Source organism: Rhinolophus sinicus, linkage group LG06 (assembly GCF_036562045.2).
Source record: "Rhinolophus sinicus isolate RSC01 linkage group LG06, ASM3656204v1, whole genome shotgun sequence".
Lineage (NCBI taxonomy): Eukaryota > Metazoa > Chordata > Mammalia > Chiroptera > Rhinolophidae > Rhinolophus > Rhinolophus sinicus.
The window spans coordinates 24,799,737-24,814,153 of record NC_133756.1 but is presented as its reverse complement, the minus strand read 5'-3'; positions in this window follow the sequence as shown (position 1 = coordinate 24,814,153).

Below are 14,417 nucleotides of genomic sequence, written 5' to 3'. Positions count from 1 at the left end.
TGGTCTCCCTGCCTTCATCTGCCTCCGTTGTTTCTCTTCACTTCTGCCAAGATGACATCACTTCTGCCAAGATGACATTTCTAAATTAGAAATCTGATTATGGCTTCCCAGTAATCAGAGGGAAAAAATTCTAAATGGAGGAACATCTGAGGCCTTTTAAAATCTGAGCTCATTGTCATCTTTCAGTCTGAGCTCCTATAACTTCCCTCCATGGCTATATGTTTCAGCTAATCTAGGCACCGCACTTTTCACTGAATGTATCATTCTGCCTCTCTTACCCTCATTTGAAATACAAGTACCAAAATAATACTTTAGAGACAGGAGAGCCTGGGTCCAGATCTATCTCTGCCATGTACTGCCTTTGTGAATTTGGACATGCGGTATGTATTCCTTTTCTGAGCTCTAGTTTCGTTGTTTGGAAAACGTCATTGAAGTAAGCACTAGTGATGAAGGATATGAAACTCCTAGCCTAACTTTTGGTTCATAATAGGTAGTCAATACATTGCTAGAATTATTATAATTATTATCCTCCTTTTGGTGAATTATTTACTCTTTATAACCCTCCTTCATGAGGCTTTACCAAGTCCCAGACAGAGGAGATTGCCTTTCCTTACAACTGTGTTCTAGGTTCTTATAGTACTTACTACCTTGTATTTTTGTTGTCTATTTATATATTTGTCTCACCCTCCAGACTGCAGGCTCCTTGCGGGGAAGAATTATGTTTCATTTATCTCTTCATCTCTTTCATCCAGCACAAATCCTGGGGTAGGTGCGCAGTGAGTGTTAAATGAATGAACAAATGACTGTTTTTGCTCTTGGGTAGAAAGAACTTTCATTAACAACCCAGAGGAAGGAAACCGTTAGAATGTGTAGGCTTGTTTAGTCTGCTCTGCTCCATTAACTAGGCACACCCACCTTCCCTTGATCCCCGGCTAGTCTGTTCTTTGGCAAATGTTGGAAGGTCATGTGGCATCCGGTCTTCTTATCTAGGCGGGTGTGATGTGGTTGGAAGCCTCCACACCCTCTATCCAAATAGACTGACTAGCGCTAGCCATCGGGAGTACTTGAAAAAACAAATTCAGGGAGGTCTGCAGGGGTAAATATAACAATTGGAGCTCCTGTTGGGCTATAATTTGCCAACCTATACGCTACACGGCAAAAGTACCTGGTAAGACTTGCCTGCTTGTAACGTGGAGCTGCCAGGATAGCGAGGCACAAAGAGACAAGTAGTAAGTCCTAAAATCTTTGGATAGAAAGTCTTCCTTCAAGCTACAACTGATGTGTAGATGTGTAAAGAGCGGTGTACATATGTAAAAAGAGCAAGGAATTTAGAGCTGGAGATATCAGATTTTGTACGCCTATCATGTGGGTAAAACTTAACCTTTCTGAGTTTTATTACATATTTCTTCCCTGAAGAATTCTTATCTCTGTTGATGGAATGGTGAAATGAGCAAGATAAGAAAAGTCCTTTGTCATCGCTCAGAAACTGAATGTTTTATGTTCTCCCAGTATTTTAAATAAATGACATTCACAACAACTTGGGAAGGATAGGCAGTCCTTATTAATGTTGGGTATTTGCCCTTGTCCCTCTGGATTTACTCCCACCCTTTTGTGTCCCTCTCTGTGATCCAGGAGACGGATCTCTAAGGGCTTCATGGGCTTTCCTGTCTTCTGGCTTCCCATAAAAGACAGAGTTCAAATCCTGGCTACAGCCTGAGCTAGTCATTTGACCATAGGCTGATGACTTTACTTCCATGAGGGTCTACTTCATTCTTAAAAAGAAAAAGGGTAGCTAACTACTTCACTGTTCATTTCAGGGGCCTGTGGTTAAAACAAGATCATTGCTAATTGCTAGGAATTGCTTGCTTAAATCCATTTTTTTTTATTTCTTATTTCCTATTGCCAAAAGGTATTATACTTAGTAACGATTCAACCATTCATAGATTCATTCAGCCAATCTTATATGCATTTTTTCATTTCTCCAACATTAATTATGCATCTACTATGTAGAGGTGGATAAACTTTATCTGTAAATGGCCAGAGAGTAAATATTTTATGATCATGGGCCATACAATCTTGGTTGAAACTACTCAACTCTGACATTGTGGTATGAAAGCAGACATAGATAATATGTAAAGGACCAGAAGTGGCATTGTTCCAATAAAACTTTATTTACAAAAACAGTTGGCAAGTCAGATTTGTCCCATGGACTACAGTTTCCCAACCTATGTAATATACAGCAATAATGGTGTGAGGTGCTGCAGACATAAAGATGACCACAAGAAGCTCACACACAGTCCTCTGGGAAGGAAATGAACAAATATTGGGCAGGTACTCTGATAGCTGACTCTACAGAATTTAGTGGGGGTGCAGAAGAAAGACCAGGCAATTCTTCAGGTGTGAAGAGAGGGAAGGGAAAGGAGGTAAGGGGTAAAGTTTCATGTAGAGGCAGTGAGAAACTATGATATGAGATGGGTTTCTGGGGAGGTGGCAAGCTAGGGAGTTTGGATTTATCCTTTGGGTCATGGAGAATCATATTAGTGCATAGAGATGAAACACACAGTCTTTACCTTGATGATTCATCCATTTAGTAGTTTTCTGGTAATTTTTTTCTCCTCAAAATGAATATTAATATTTCTCTCCTAGGTTTGTTGTGAGGCCAAATGAGATAATGAATGTAAACCATTTAGCGTTATAGCTGACACATAGTGTATGCTTTAAAAATGGTAGGAATACACTGATAGATTTTTGTTTTAGCAAGGTTACTCTGGCATGATTAATACATTAGAAGGTTCTCATACTGGACACAGGAAAATCAGTTAGAAAATTATGGCAGCAATCCATTGGAGAGATAGTGAAAGCCTGAACTCAGGCACAGGCATAGAAGAATGGAGAAAAGAGATGTGGACAGCACTTGAGGGCTCATTTGATGTTACAGTGAGTCAAAGAGAGGGATCACAATTACCTCCAGAATATTAGGCATTTAGTGATACCATTTACCAAGTTAAGGAGCACAGGATGAAAGCCAGATTTGGAGTGAAGTTACTAAATTCCTCTTTTGGATACATTGAATATGTGGAAATATCCAAAAGTCAATAGACGGCACACTTCAGTTTGAACTTTTATAATTGGAAATCATCATCAGTGGAAGAATTATCAGCATGAAAGCCCTGAAGCAAATGAAATCATCAAGAAAGTATTAAAACCTAACAAACAAACAAAAAGTCAGATTAGCCTTGGGAAACCTAGTATTTCAAGAAGAGAGCTGTGTGTGTGTGTGTGTGTGTGTGTGTGTGTGTGTGTGTGTGTGTGTGTGTGTGTGTGTGTGTGTGTGTGTGTGGTCTGACAATTAAGTTTCCAAACTTGTTGCAAAGATGTTGCTAACCCTTTTTGATATCAGAGGGATTATTCACTATGAATTTGTACCAACTGGACAAACAGTTAACTTAGTTTACTATTTGGAAGTGCTGAAAAGGCTGCGTGAAAAAGTTAGACGACCTGAACTTTTCACCAACAATTCATGGCTCTTGCATCACAACAATGTACCAGCTCACACAGCACTCTCTGTGAGGGAGTTTTTAGCCAGTAAACAAATAACCGTATTGGAACACCCTCCCTACTCACCTGATCTGGCTCCCAATGACTTCTTTCTTTACCCAAAGATAAAAGAAATATTGAAAGGAAGACATTTTGATGACATTTAGGACATCAAGTGTAATACGATGACAGCTGTGATGGCCAGTCCAGAAAAAGAGTTCCAAAATTGCTTTGAAGGGTGGACTAGGTGCTGGCGTTGGTGCATAACTTCCCAAGCAGAGTACTTCATAGGTGACCTTAGTGATATTTAGCAATGAGGCGTGTAGCACTTTTTCTAGGATGAGTTCACGAACTTAATTGTCCGACCTCATAAACATACATAGATGAGGTGTGATAAAACAGTACTGAATGTTTAAATTATAAAAAAAAGTGTTACAGTAAAGGACACATTGCCATTAATCCCCCTCAAAATACTCCCCATGGCTTTGAACACAGTTATCCCATGATTCTTTCCATTTCTGAAGCAGTTCTGGAAGTCCTCTTTTGTGAGTGTCTTTAGTTGCACTGTCATGGCTGCCTCGATGTCCTGAATCGATTCAAAACATTTACCTTTCATGGTCATTTTTACTTTGGAGAAGAGCCAGAAGTCTCACGGTGCCAGATCTGGTGAATAAGGTGGATGAGGACACACCGTAATGTTTTTATTTGACAGAAATTTCCATATACCAGAAGCAATGTGGGACACAGAGTGTTGTCTTGATGGAGGATGAAGTAAAGACACTCACCAAAGGACTTGCAGAACTGCTTCAGAAAGTGGCAAGAATGATGGGATAAGTATGTTTGAAATGAGGGAGAGTATTTTGAGGGGGATTAATGGCAATGTATCTTTTACTGTAATACATTTTTTTTATTTAAACATTCACCATATCTTTTGCTCACACCTCATACATGTATGTGTGTGTACTACATATATTTACACTAGTAAATTGGGGCTATAGAAGTTGGTCAAGGAAATTTGAAGTGATAATAACATATAGTTCACGTCTGTGTGATAATTTACAGATTGCAAAGCCCTTTCCCAACCATTATTTCACTTGACTGCAGCCTATGAGCGAGATAGGGCAGGAATTAACTCAGTTATTATCTTACACATGAAACGATTGAGATTTGGAGATAGTAAGTATCTTGCCAGACTGGTGAAGTGATGGAAATTCCAACTGGGATAAAATCGCTAGCTTCTGGATAAAAGCTGGAAAAAAAATCCATTTATTTTCACTAATGCAGGCATTTCAGTGCTGTACATATATAGAATACACTGAATGAATATTCTAGATGGGATTAGTTTGACAAGAAACAATACAGCAACAACTACGCCTTTGGCAGAAATGGAGGACTCAGACTCATGAAGATTTTTTTTTTCTAAGCAAAGCATGCTTTACCTGCTCAGCCACAGCTGGTAATTTCACAAGAGTTAGGTGATCACGTCCCTGATTCTGCTCATCCGCAGCAGTGCTCCTGGAGCCCTGCTTCTCCTTCGTCCTGGACTGGAGCTTCCCCAGAGCAGCCTGGGTGAAGACGGATGGGAATGAGATCTAGCAGCTGTGGATAGAGGAAGGTCCAGGAAGCAGGAGCAGAGCTGGGTAATTCATTCAATGGCAAAACAGAGGGGGAATCTGGGGGAGCTGGAAGCCACCCAAACAGGGAAAGGGGGAGAGATGCCCTTTCATTTTCAGCTCGGATTCCTGCTTTGCCTCCTTCCCTTCATGCCGGCCTATTCCAGTCCCAAACTGGGTGTCAGATTCCATCTCAACCCCTGACTGTGTGCTGGTTCCTCAACCAGATCCCACATCTTGGCCTATAAAGGTTATTAACTACCCCCCAATCCCCACCCGACCCCACCTTTTCAAGTTCTGTTCATTAGGAAATACTGCTGCAGCCAAACCACTGTGGTGTTTGGAAGGATCAAAATGGATTCTACTTTATTTCTGCCACTATTTTGCTCTGTGACCTTGTATATGTTACTTTCTCTCTCTAGACATTTTTTCGTCTATGAAATTAGTTGATTAAACTACCCATAATAGCAAGTAACTCTTTATAAGGGCCAACTTAGGACCACTGATAGTGGATTCTTGGGTCTCTGTGTTGAGAAGGATTCTGAGGTGTGCTGAGGTTCAGGAGAACTAGCAATCCTCCTCCCTCATAACACTGGTTCTCAAACTGTAGAGTTCATCTTTTATCTAGACAGCTTGTTAAAAATGAGTGCTGGGACCCACAGCCAGAGTTTCTGATACAGTGGGTCTGAGGCATGATCCAAGAATTGGCGTTTCCAGCAAGTCCCCAGGTGCAGCTCATGCTATTGGTCCAGGAACCACACTTGAGAACCACTGTTGTAGTGTTTAATTGCTTAAGACTTGGTTTGGTTTTCTTGAAACAATGCAAACCTCATCATTAGCTAGTTGACACAAATGCACAGATATAGGGCCCTAAACTTCTTTAAGGGAGGTTAAGGGAGATTAGAGATTCATTAAATCGTACAAGTATACATCTGGTCTTTTAAAAAAAAGTTCACTCAAGCTAGAAGCATGAAATTCTGTTTTTCTAGTTCATGTTTAACTGGTATGGTGAGACAGAAAGAGTATGGGCTTTGGAATCAGATACACCCAAGGTTAAGTCCTGACTCCACAGTTCATTAATTATTAAATCCTGGACCAGTTACCACTCCCCTACCAGCTTCACGTTATATAGTGAATTCACTACTTTTGTTCACTATTCTATTTCTAACGTCTAACAGTCAAAATAAATACGTGATTATTTGTAATAGACAAATTTATAGATTGTCTACAGAAATCATTTTCTCTTTTTACCTTCTCAGTGTGGAGAGATTAAGCAATAAATTCTAAATGAGCTTTAAATGGGCACAAGGACTGAAGTCTGTATTACAACTCAGCTGCAATGAGAAAATGCAGCTTCTGGATTTTCTACAATGACTCTAATCTTGTTCGCGAATCTTCAGATTTAGCAGTGAGGAGCGGGAAGGAGGAACTTAGTGAAATTTATCTCAGTTTCAGTTCTTTTGAGTGGTTTGGTTTCTTTCTATTAGGTTGGTGCAAAAATAATTGCGGTTTTTGCCACTGTTTTTTAACCCTTTAAACCGCAATTACTTTTGTACCAACCTAACATTAAATGTTTAGTTTTCGAGAATGCCCTCTGCCCTCCTCCTCTCTCAGATGGCACTCTAGGTAAAGAAGTGTCTATGGGATTCCATTGTGGCCAGGAAAGTACGATTTGTCTGTTTTCTATGATTTAATGGCTAGTCTGACATTGCCTCTGGCATGGTGGTCACCAAGGCACAACTTGTTCAGTCTGGATCTTTGAGCATCATTCAGACACCACTGTAGAGTCCATCATCCTGACCATTTACCCCTGGTTGCTAAGACCAAGCTCTCTGTGGCCTCTTTGTCCTTTTCCTGGGATCCTGCCGCTCTCTCAGCCCTCTCAGGACTCCTGTGTCTTTCACCTGAGTAAGAGGAACTTCTGGACTCCTGTCTACAGTGTAGCCAGGGTACTTGTTAATCTTTAAGGTACAGCTAGGCTCAAAAAACTCAGTATTGCTTATTGGAAAGAACTCAAAAGTAACTTCCAGAAGACCTGTGTTCAAGTCCTTTCATTACCTCCCACCAGCTGTGGGACTTTGAAGTAGTTGCTTAGCTCCCTGCTCTCTACCAAGAGGATTATATAGTAGGATTGAGGAAAGAACTGATGTGTTGACCAAAAAAAAAATGTTGTTTATAAAAATTATTAGGAAAAGCAGACCTTTCTCCCACTGGTTGGCAGATATTTTTTGAGAAGTTATTATAGACACTAACTCTGGGGATAAAGGAGAACAGGATACTGACTATATCCTTGCCTCACTTACAGCCCCACAAACTAAGAAGAGAAGCACAGGGGATTGTGGGATATCAAGTACAGAACTGAGCAGCTGTGTGAACCTGGTCCTGTTGCTTTAGCTCTCAGAGGCTCTGTGATCTCATAGGTAGCGGAAATCATACCAGCATCTTAATAATGGTGTGCTCTGGGTGTGCCAGTGTGTGTGAAGATGAAATGAAATGTTTAAGTGAAGGTATTTTGTCACTAATAAGGAGGGAATCATGCAGAAGCTGTAGTTAGAATACTAATTATAATAAATATATTTATCCTTCCTTTCAGGGAACCACAATCATCTTAGATTTGGAAAAAAGGAAACAATAACCTTTAATCAAAACTAAAAGAAAATAAAGGGACATTTATTCAGTGTTTATAAGACAAATATATTTAAAACAAATATTTTTTTTGCTCTAATTTTGAAAGACAAAACTCCCTAAATTTAAGGACTAGAAAGGGATATCTGGAATTGTGTGGAGGGCTCTGGAGGCTTCTAAAACAGAGAACTTAATATGAGAAGCCGGGAATATAGAATTATGAACTTGGTAGCATAACAGATGCCTCATTTCATGCAGAGCTGTACCCACCCCTCAACTTCCTCCCCCCAGTTTTTAGGTCACACTTTGCAAATGCCATATTTTTAATTGCCATGCAACTCTAACTTGTTTTATGTGAGTCATATAGTTAATATGTAATGGCAGCATATTTGGTTGAGCAGATATGGTATTTAACCTTGAAAACACATAAGGTGTTGTCACTGTGGAACCAGGAACAAGAGGGAAGGATCTGCTGGACACCCCTGAAACTTCAGGACTGAGGGGTTTTCCAAGGTGGAGAAAGTGGCTACGTAGGCCATGAGGTCCAGCCCTGAATGTCTGCATATTATGTTCATAGGATCATAGACAGGCCCAGGTGCACAGGTTTTAAAGATGGCAAGTGTAATGCATTCTCATAGAGATGGGAGAAGACAAGAGAAGCCCTTATAAGGAGCACTGACCATGTGCAGCCACTGTGCTGTGTTATTTCATTTAATCTGGATACAGTTCTGTGACATAGCTACCCCTATTTTCCAGGTGACTGGAAGGAGAAAGCTACTTGTTCAGGGCTGCATTCCTGACTTTGTAGAGAGTCAAGATTCAAAGGGAACCAGAAAGTGCTATGAGTTTGGTGAATCGTAACAGCATCATAAAAGCACTCTAGAAATTACTAAGAGTGGCAAACCTAGCATATTTGACACCGGAAGCAGATCATTCAATATTCCCTCACCCTAAAATGTCAAAATTATTTTTAGTAATAGATATGAAACAAAACCCATAAAAATGATGAGGAAAGACACGTAGACTATGAAAACTTAAAAAATTAAATTTGGTATACCTTATCTTGCTAGTAAAATTAATAATGAATATAATAGTGTAAAACAAAAAGACAGCACCTTTCAGTCTGCAGCCTGTTTCACTGTTTTACATTTTAAATGCAAATAAAAGCCCTAAGTGGTCAAATAGAGTGATATAATTGAATTCACTTAAATTTTGTGTTTCTGTTTTTACAATTATTGTGCTATCATTGCTTATTTTTAACTTAGAGCTTACATTCATGGGTTGGAGACATGAATGGCACCCTAGGTGAGATGGAATGATACCATTAAGAAGCTATACTTGAAACAAACATCTGTAGCTAAATTTGAGTGTGTTGCCTATTAGCTCAGTTTAATCCTGACACCAACCAGTTTGCTGATATTGTTATTACTCCTATATTATTGATGAGGAAGCCAAGGTACAGGTTCAAATGACCTGTCCAAGGTCACAGGCTAGTGACTGGATAGTATTGAATTACTGGAATGGGCTCTAGGGTCAACCACTCTGCCTTTGCCCTCTCGTCTCAGTTTATGTGTCAACACACCCTGTGCTTACCCCATGCTGAAGCCATGAGGTGGATACGTTGTTTCAATGATGAAAGTTCTCTAGTAAACCGTTCAGGTTTGTTATTCATTTTGTTTTTTGCTATCCTGTTTTACTTAGAATTTACAAACGTGAAGGCTAAGGAAGATTGCAAAAAGGGATTGGTGCAGATGAAAGCTTTCCCTTTCAAAAGAGTCTGTCACTTAATTAATTAGTTGATTAAGTAGCACTAATTCAAGATTCTCTATCTCAGGCACTGCGCTAAAACCCTTGGGAGAAGAAGGGTTTCAAAATATACATATATATATTTTGTCTTTGGGTAAATGGATTTCACATCATTTGTGTTTTCTTTTAACACACTTCAAAATGCTAAATTCCTTAAAATTAGTCTATAATAGTATTATAATCAGAAAATGTAAATATAATATTTAAAGTCTGCATGTAATATTTTGTATGTAATATTGATCACAGTTATGTAAAAAAATACATGCTACAGAAACAGACTGGATGGAAATACAGCAAACTCTTAACAGAGGTTTAGAGTTAAGAGTTAAGAGTTAAACTCTGTTAAGAGTTAATATTCCTGGATATTAAGACTATGTGACATTTTCTCTATTTTTCTGAATTTAATCACTTTCATAAAGGAAATGATTTTTCACTTTAAAGGGAAATAAATACCAGGAGTGCCAAAAAAATGTATACACATGACTCGTATTCATCTTTTGCTATCAGTATATATTGAGTATTACAATTTTCATACAGTTTTTTCCTTTCTAAAAATGTGTATACATGTTTTTGGCACCCTCTTTGTATACGGGACGTTGTGCTTGCTCTTGTGAAGTTTGCAAATATTCCTAGTACAGCATTGATGGTTGAAAGTAGATTGTGGTCATAGAGTCCAGGCTGGAAAAACATTTCACTAGAAGTCAAAATACTTTGGAAAAATCGTTTCCACTTTAAAAAATTATAGTGGGATAAATTGTCACTTGTCTTGCAAAGATAATTTTAGAGTGGAAAGTGATTCTAGAGCCAGGAACTTGTACACTGGGTTATACCAAGTGTCTGATTTCTTCTCCACCCTGCAAAGTCCACTTTGAATATACAGACATTAAGGAACTGAACAATGAAAAAAACATTTGCTAAAATTACTTGAATTATGAAAGTAAAATTAATCATTATATTTTAAAATAAAGAAATATCAATTACATTTTTTGAGACTTTTCACATAATAGGTCCTCAATAAAATCTGAAATTCATAAATTATTTTTCTGGAAATTTTATCCTGGGAAGGATACAAATGTGCCAACTGACAAGTAAAGGTACAACTGACAGTTATGTAACGATTGTTAATGTAAATAGTCTCCCTCCTCTTTGTGCCCATTTGAATCCTCTCCTGATCTCAAGACTTGATTCATATTTCACCTTTCAAGGAAGCCTCCATGACTATTCTAGTCTATAACCTTCACTCCCTCCTGTGACATCCTTGCTCATTTCTTTCCCCTAGCACTTACCGGTACTTGAAAATTCATTATCACTTTTATTAAGCTGTATATTTTCCTGAGCAATTCTTTAAAATAGTTATACCCATTGCTATACAAGATTCTAGCACTCTTATAAAACGACCTTAATTTTGGATTGGTTTCCCTTTCACTTTTGTTTTTCCTAAGTCAGTCTTATTCCTGACCTCCCCAAGTATTCCTATTGCTGCTGAATTTCCCTTTTTTATTCTCAACTCTTATTTCTGTTGCTCAGTACCACTTTTGTGGCCATTACTTTGTTTGTTGCCCATAAAAATACTGGTTGACTTCCCTGGCTACTAGCCTGAGAATTCTTGGACTCCTGACCCCTGGTTAGCTCTATTCCCACAGAATTCACTTTAGCACTTGAGTGGAACTGAAGCAATAAGCCTTGGCTAAGCAAGGATACTGTAAGCCCTATGGGATATGAGACTGTTTTATAGTAAGAAAACCCACACAGGATAGCAAAAAGATATCTGCACTCCCATGTTTTTTGCAGCATTATGTGTAATAGCAAGACATGGAAACATCCTAAGTGTTCATCAACGAATGAATAGATAAAGAAAATGTGGCACACATATACAGAGAACAATTATTCAGCCATAAAAGAAGGAAACACTGCCATTTGTGACAACATGGATGGACCTTAGCATTGTTTAGTGAAATAAGTCAGAAGAAAAAAATATCAAGTCAGAACTCTACAGCCAATAAAAATATTTTTCCAGCATGAAAGCTAAATAAAGACATTTTTCAGATGAAGAAAAATTAAGGGAATGTGTTGCCATGTGAACTTCACTACCAGACATGATAATGAAAGAAGAAAAGAAAAATTATTTTACACTGAATAATAATAAAAACAATGTATCAAACTATGAGATACTATAGCTAAAGCAGTGTTTAGAGGAAAATTTATAGTTTTAAATATTTGTATTAGAGAATAAAAGTCTTCTTTAGTAACCTCAAGTTTCACCTTAAGAAGCAAGAAAAAGAAATGCAAAGTAGAAGGATGAAAATGAAAAAGGAGAAACAAGTGTGATTTAGAAAGGTAAAAAATAGAGAAAAATCAATGAAACCAAAAGCTAAAGATGGATAAAATTGATAAACATTTAGTTAAGCTGAATAATGAATGAACATAAACCAGCAATACAGGAACAAAAGAAAGAACACCACTACAAATCTTGGACGATTGAATGGATACTAAGAGAATATCACAAATAACTTAATGAAAACAAATTTGACAACTTAGATGAAATGGACTAATTCCTCAGAACACACAAAATATCAAACCTCACTCATGAAGAAATCGATAACCTGAGTATCTCTATATCTATTAAAGAAATTGAATTGTTTTTTAAAATTCTTCCCACAAAGAAAACTCCAGGCTCATATGGAATCATTGGTGAATCATATGGAAGCATTTATGGGAAAAAGTAATAATACTAAATTGACACAAATTCTTTCATAATGTAGAAAAGGAAACTTTTCCTATCTCATGTTGTAAGTCCATCATTCTCATTGACAAAATCAGGCAAGAACATTAAAAAAGAAAGGAAACTAGATTTTTTTTTATGATCATAGAAAAAACTCCTTAAGAAAATTTTAGAAAATTAAATCCAGAAATATAATAAAGAGGATAATGCGTCCTGACCAAATAGGGTTTATTTCAGGAATGCAAGGTTGGTTTAATATTTGAAAATTAATCAACACAACTCAGCATATTAGCATAATAAAAAACTAAAAATATGATAATTCCAATAGGTGCAAAAAAAGGATTTAACAAAATTCAACACCTGTTTATAGTAAAAACTCACAGAAAACTAGGAATGGAAGGAATCCTGCTTTACTTAATAAAGAGCATCTACAAAACCTACGTGTAATCATAATTAATGGCAAAAGACTGAATGCTTTGCCCCTAAAATAAAAACTAAGACAGGGATGTTCACTCTTGCTACGTTTATTCAACATTGTATTGTAAGTTCTTACCATGACAATTAGGCACAAATATGAAGAATGCAGTACTAGCATAAGGACAGATATATCGATCAATGAAATAGAAGTGCATAAATAAACTCTTGCCTTTATGGTCAACTGTTTTTAAACAAGGGTACCAAGACAATTCAATGGGGGGAAGAAGAGTTTCTTCAACAAATGGTACTGGCACAAGTGAATATCCTCATGCCAAGTAATGAAGTTGGACACGTTTTTCACACTATACACAAAAATTAACTAAAAATGGTTATAGACCTAAATGTAAGAGCTAACACTATAAAACTCTTAGACAAAAGTATAGGAATAAGTCTTCATGACCTTGAGTTAGGCAATCTTATGTAGAATTTGGATGTTTTCCTTATTAATTTTATTTAGGAATAATTTATATACATAAATCTGCATCTATTTAAACTGAATAATCTAATGAATGATGGAAATTGTATATACCTATGAAACCACCACCACAACCATCAAGATACAGAACATTTATATCATCCCCAAAAGATTTCCCATTCTTTGCAGGTCATGCCTTCCTCTACCCTTCAACCTTAGGCAGGCACTGGTGTTATTCTTGTCCCTATGGATTGATTTGAATTTTATATAAATGGAATCATACAGTGTGCGTGCTGTTGTGTCTAGCTTCACTCACTCAGCATGTTGCTTTCGAGATTTACCCTTGTTGCTGTGTGTATCAGAAATTCATTCCTTTTTAATTACTTAAGTAAAGACTTGGGAGTGGAATGGCTGGCAATTATGGAAGGTGTTAAACATTTTAAGAAAATGCTAAATACTTGTCAAAAGTAGCTTTATCATTTCCACCAGCAGGGTCACAGAATTCTACTTGCTCCATCTCCTCACTAACACTTGGCATGTCAGTCTGTATAATTTTAGCCATTCTAACGAGTGAGTAGTGGGGTATCTTGGATTTTTAATTTGCATCTTCCTGGTGACTAATAATGATGTTGAGTGTCTTTTCATGCATGTACTAGCCATTCTTATATCTTTCTCTTTGAAATGTCTGTTATATCTTTTACCAACATTTTATTTATATTATTTATATAAATTATATATTTATGTTATTAGCTTATAATAATAAATAATTATAAGTATATATTTATATTATTAGTTTGCTAGGGCTCCCATCAAAAGTACCACAGACTGGGTGGCTTATAAAAAATAATTATTTTCTTTTTTCACAGTTCTAGGAATTAGAAGTCCAAGATTAAGATATTGGCAAGGTTGTTTCTTCTGAGGCCTCTCTCCTTGGCTTGTAGATGGCCATCTTCTTCCAGTGTTGTCACTTGTTTGGCCTTCTGTGTCCTAATCTCTACTTATAAGGACTTTAGGAATTCAACATATGAATTCTGGGAGGACACAGTTCATCTCATAACCTTCCTCTCTGACCCCCCAAATTTATGTTCTGCTTGCACACAAAATAAATTTTCTGAAGTTGTGTTGACTGTGGATTTTCTGCATGTAAAGCTGACTGGCATTGAGGAAATAGGAAAACGACAGACCTTTGGGGATAGTTGTATTGCCCAAACAAAACAAACAA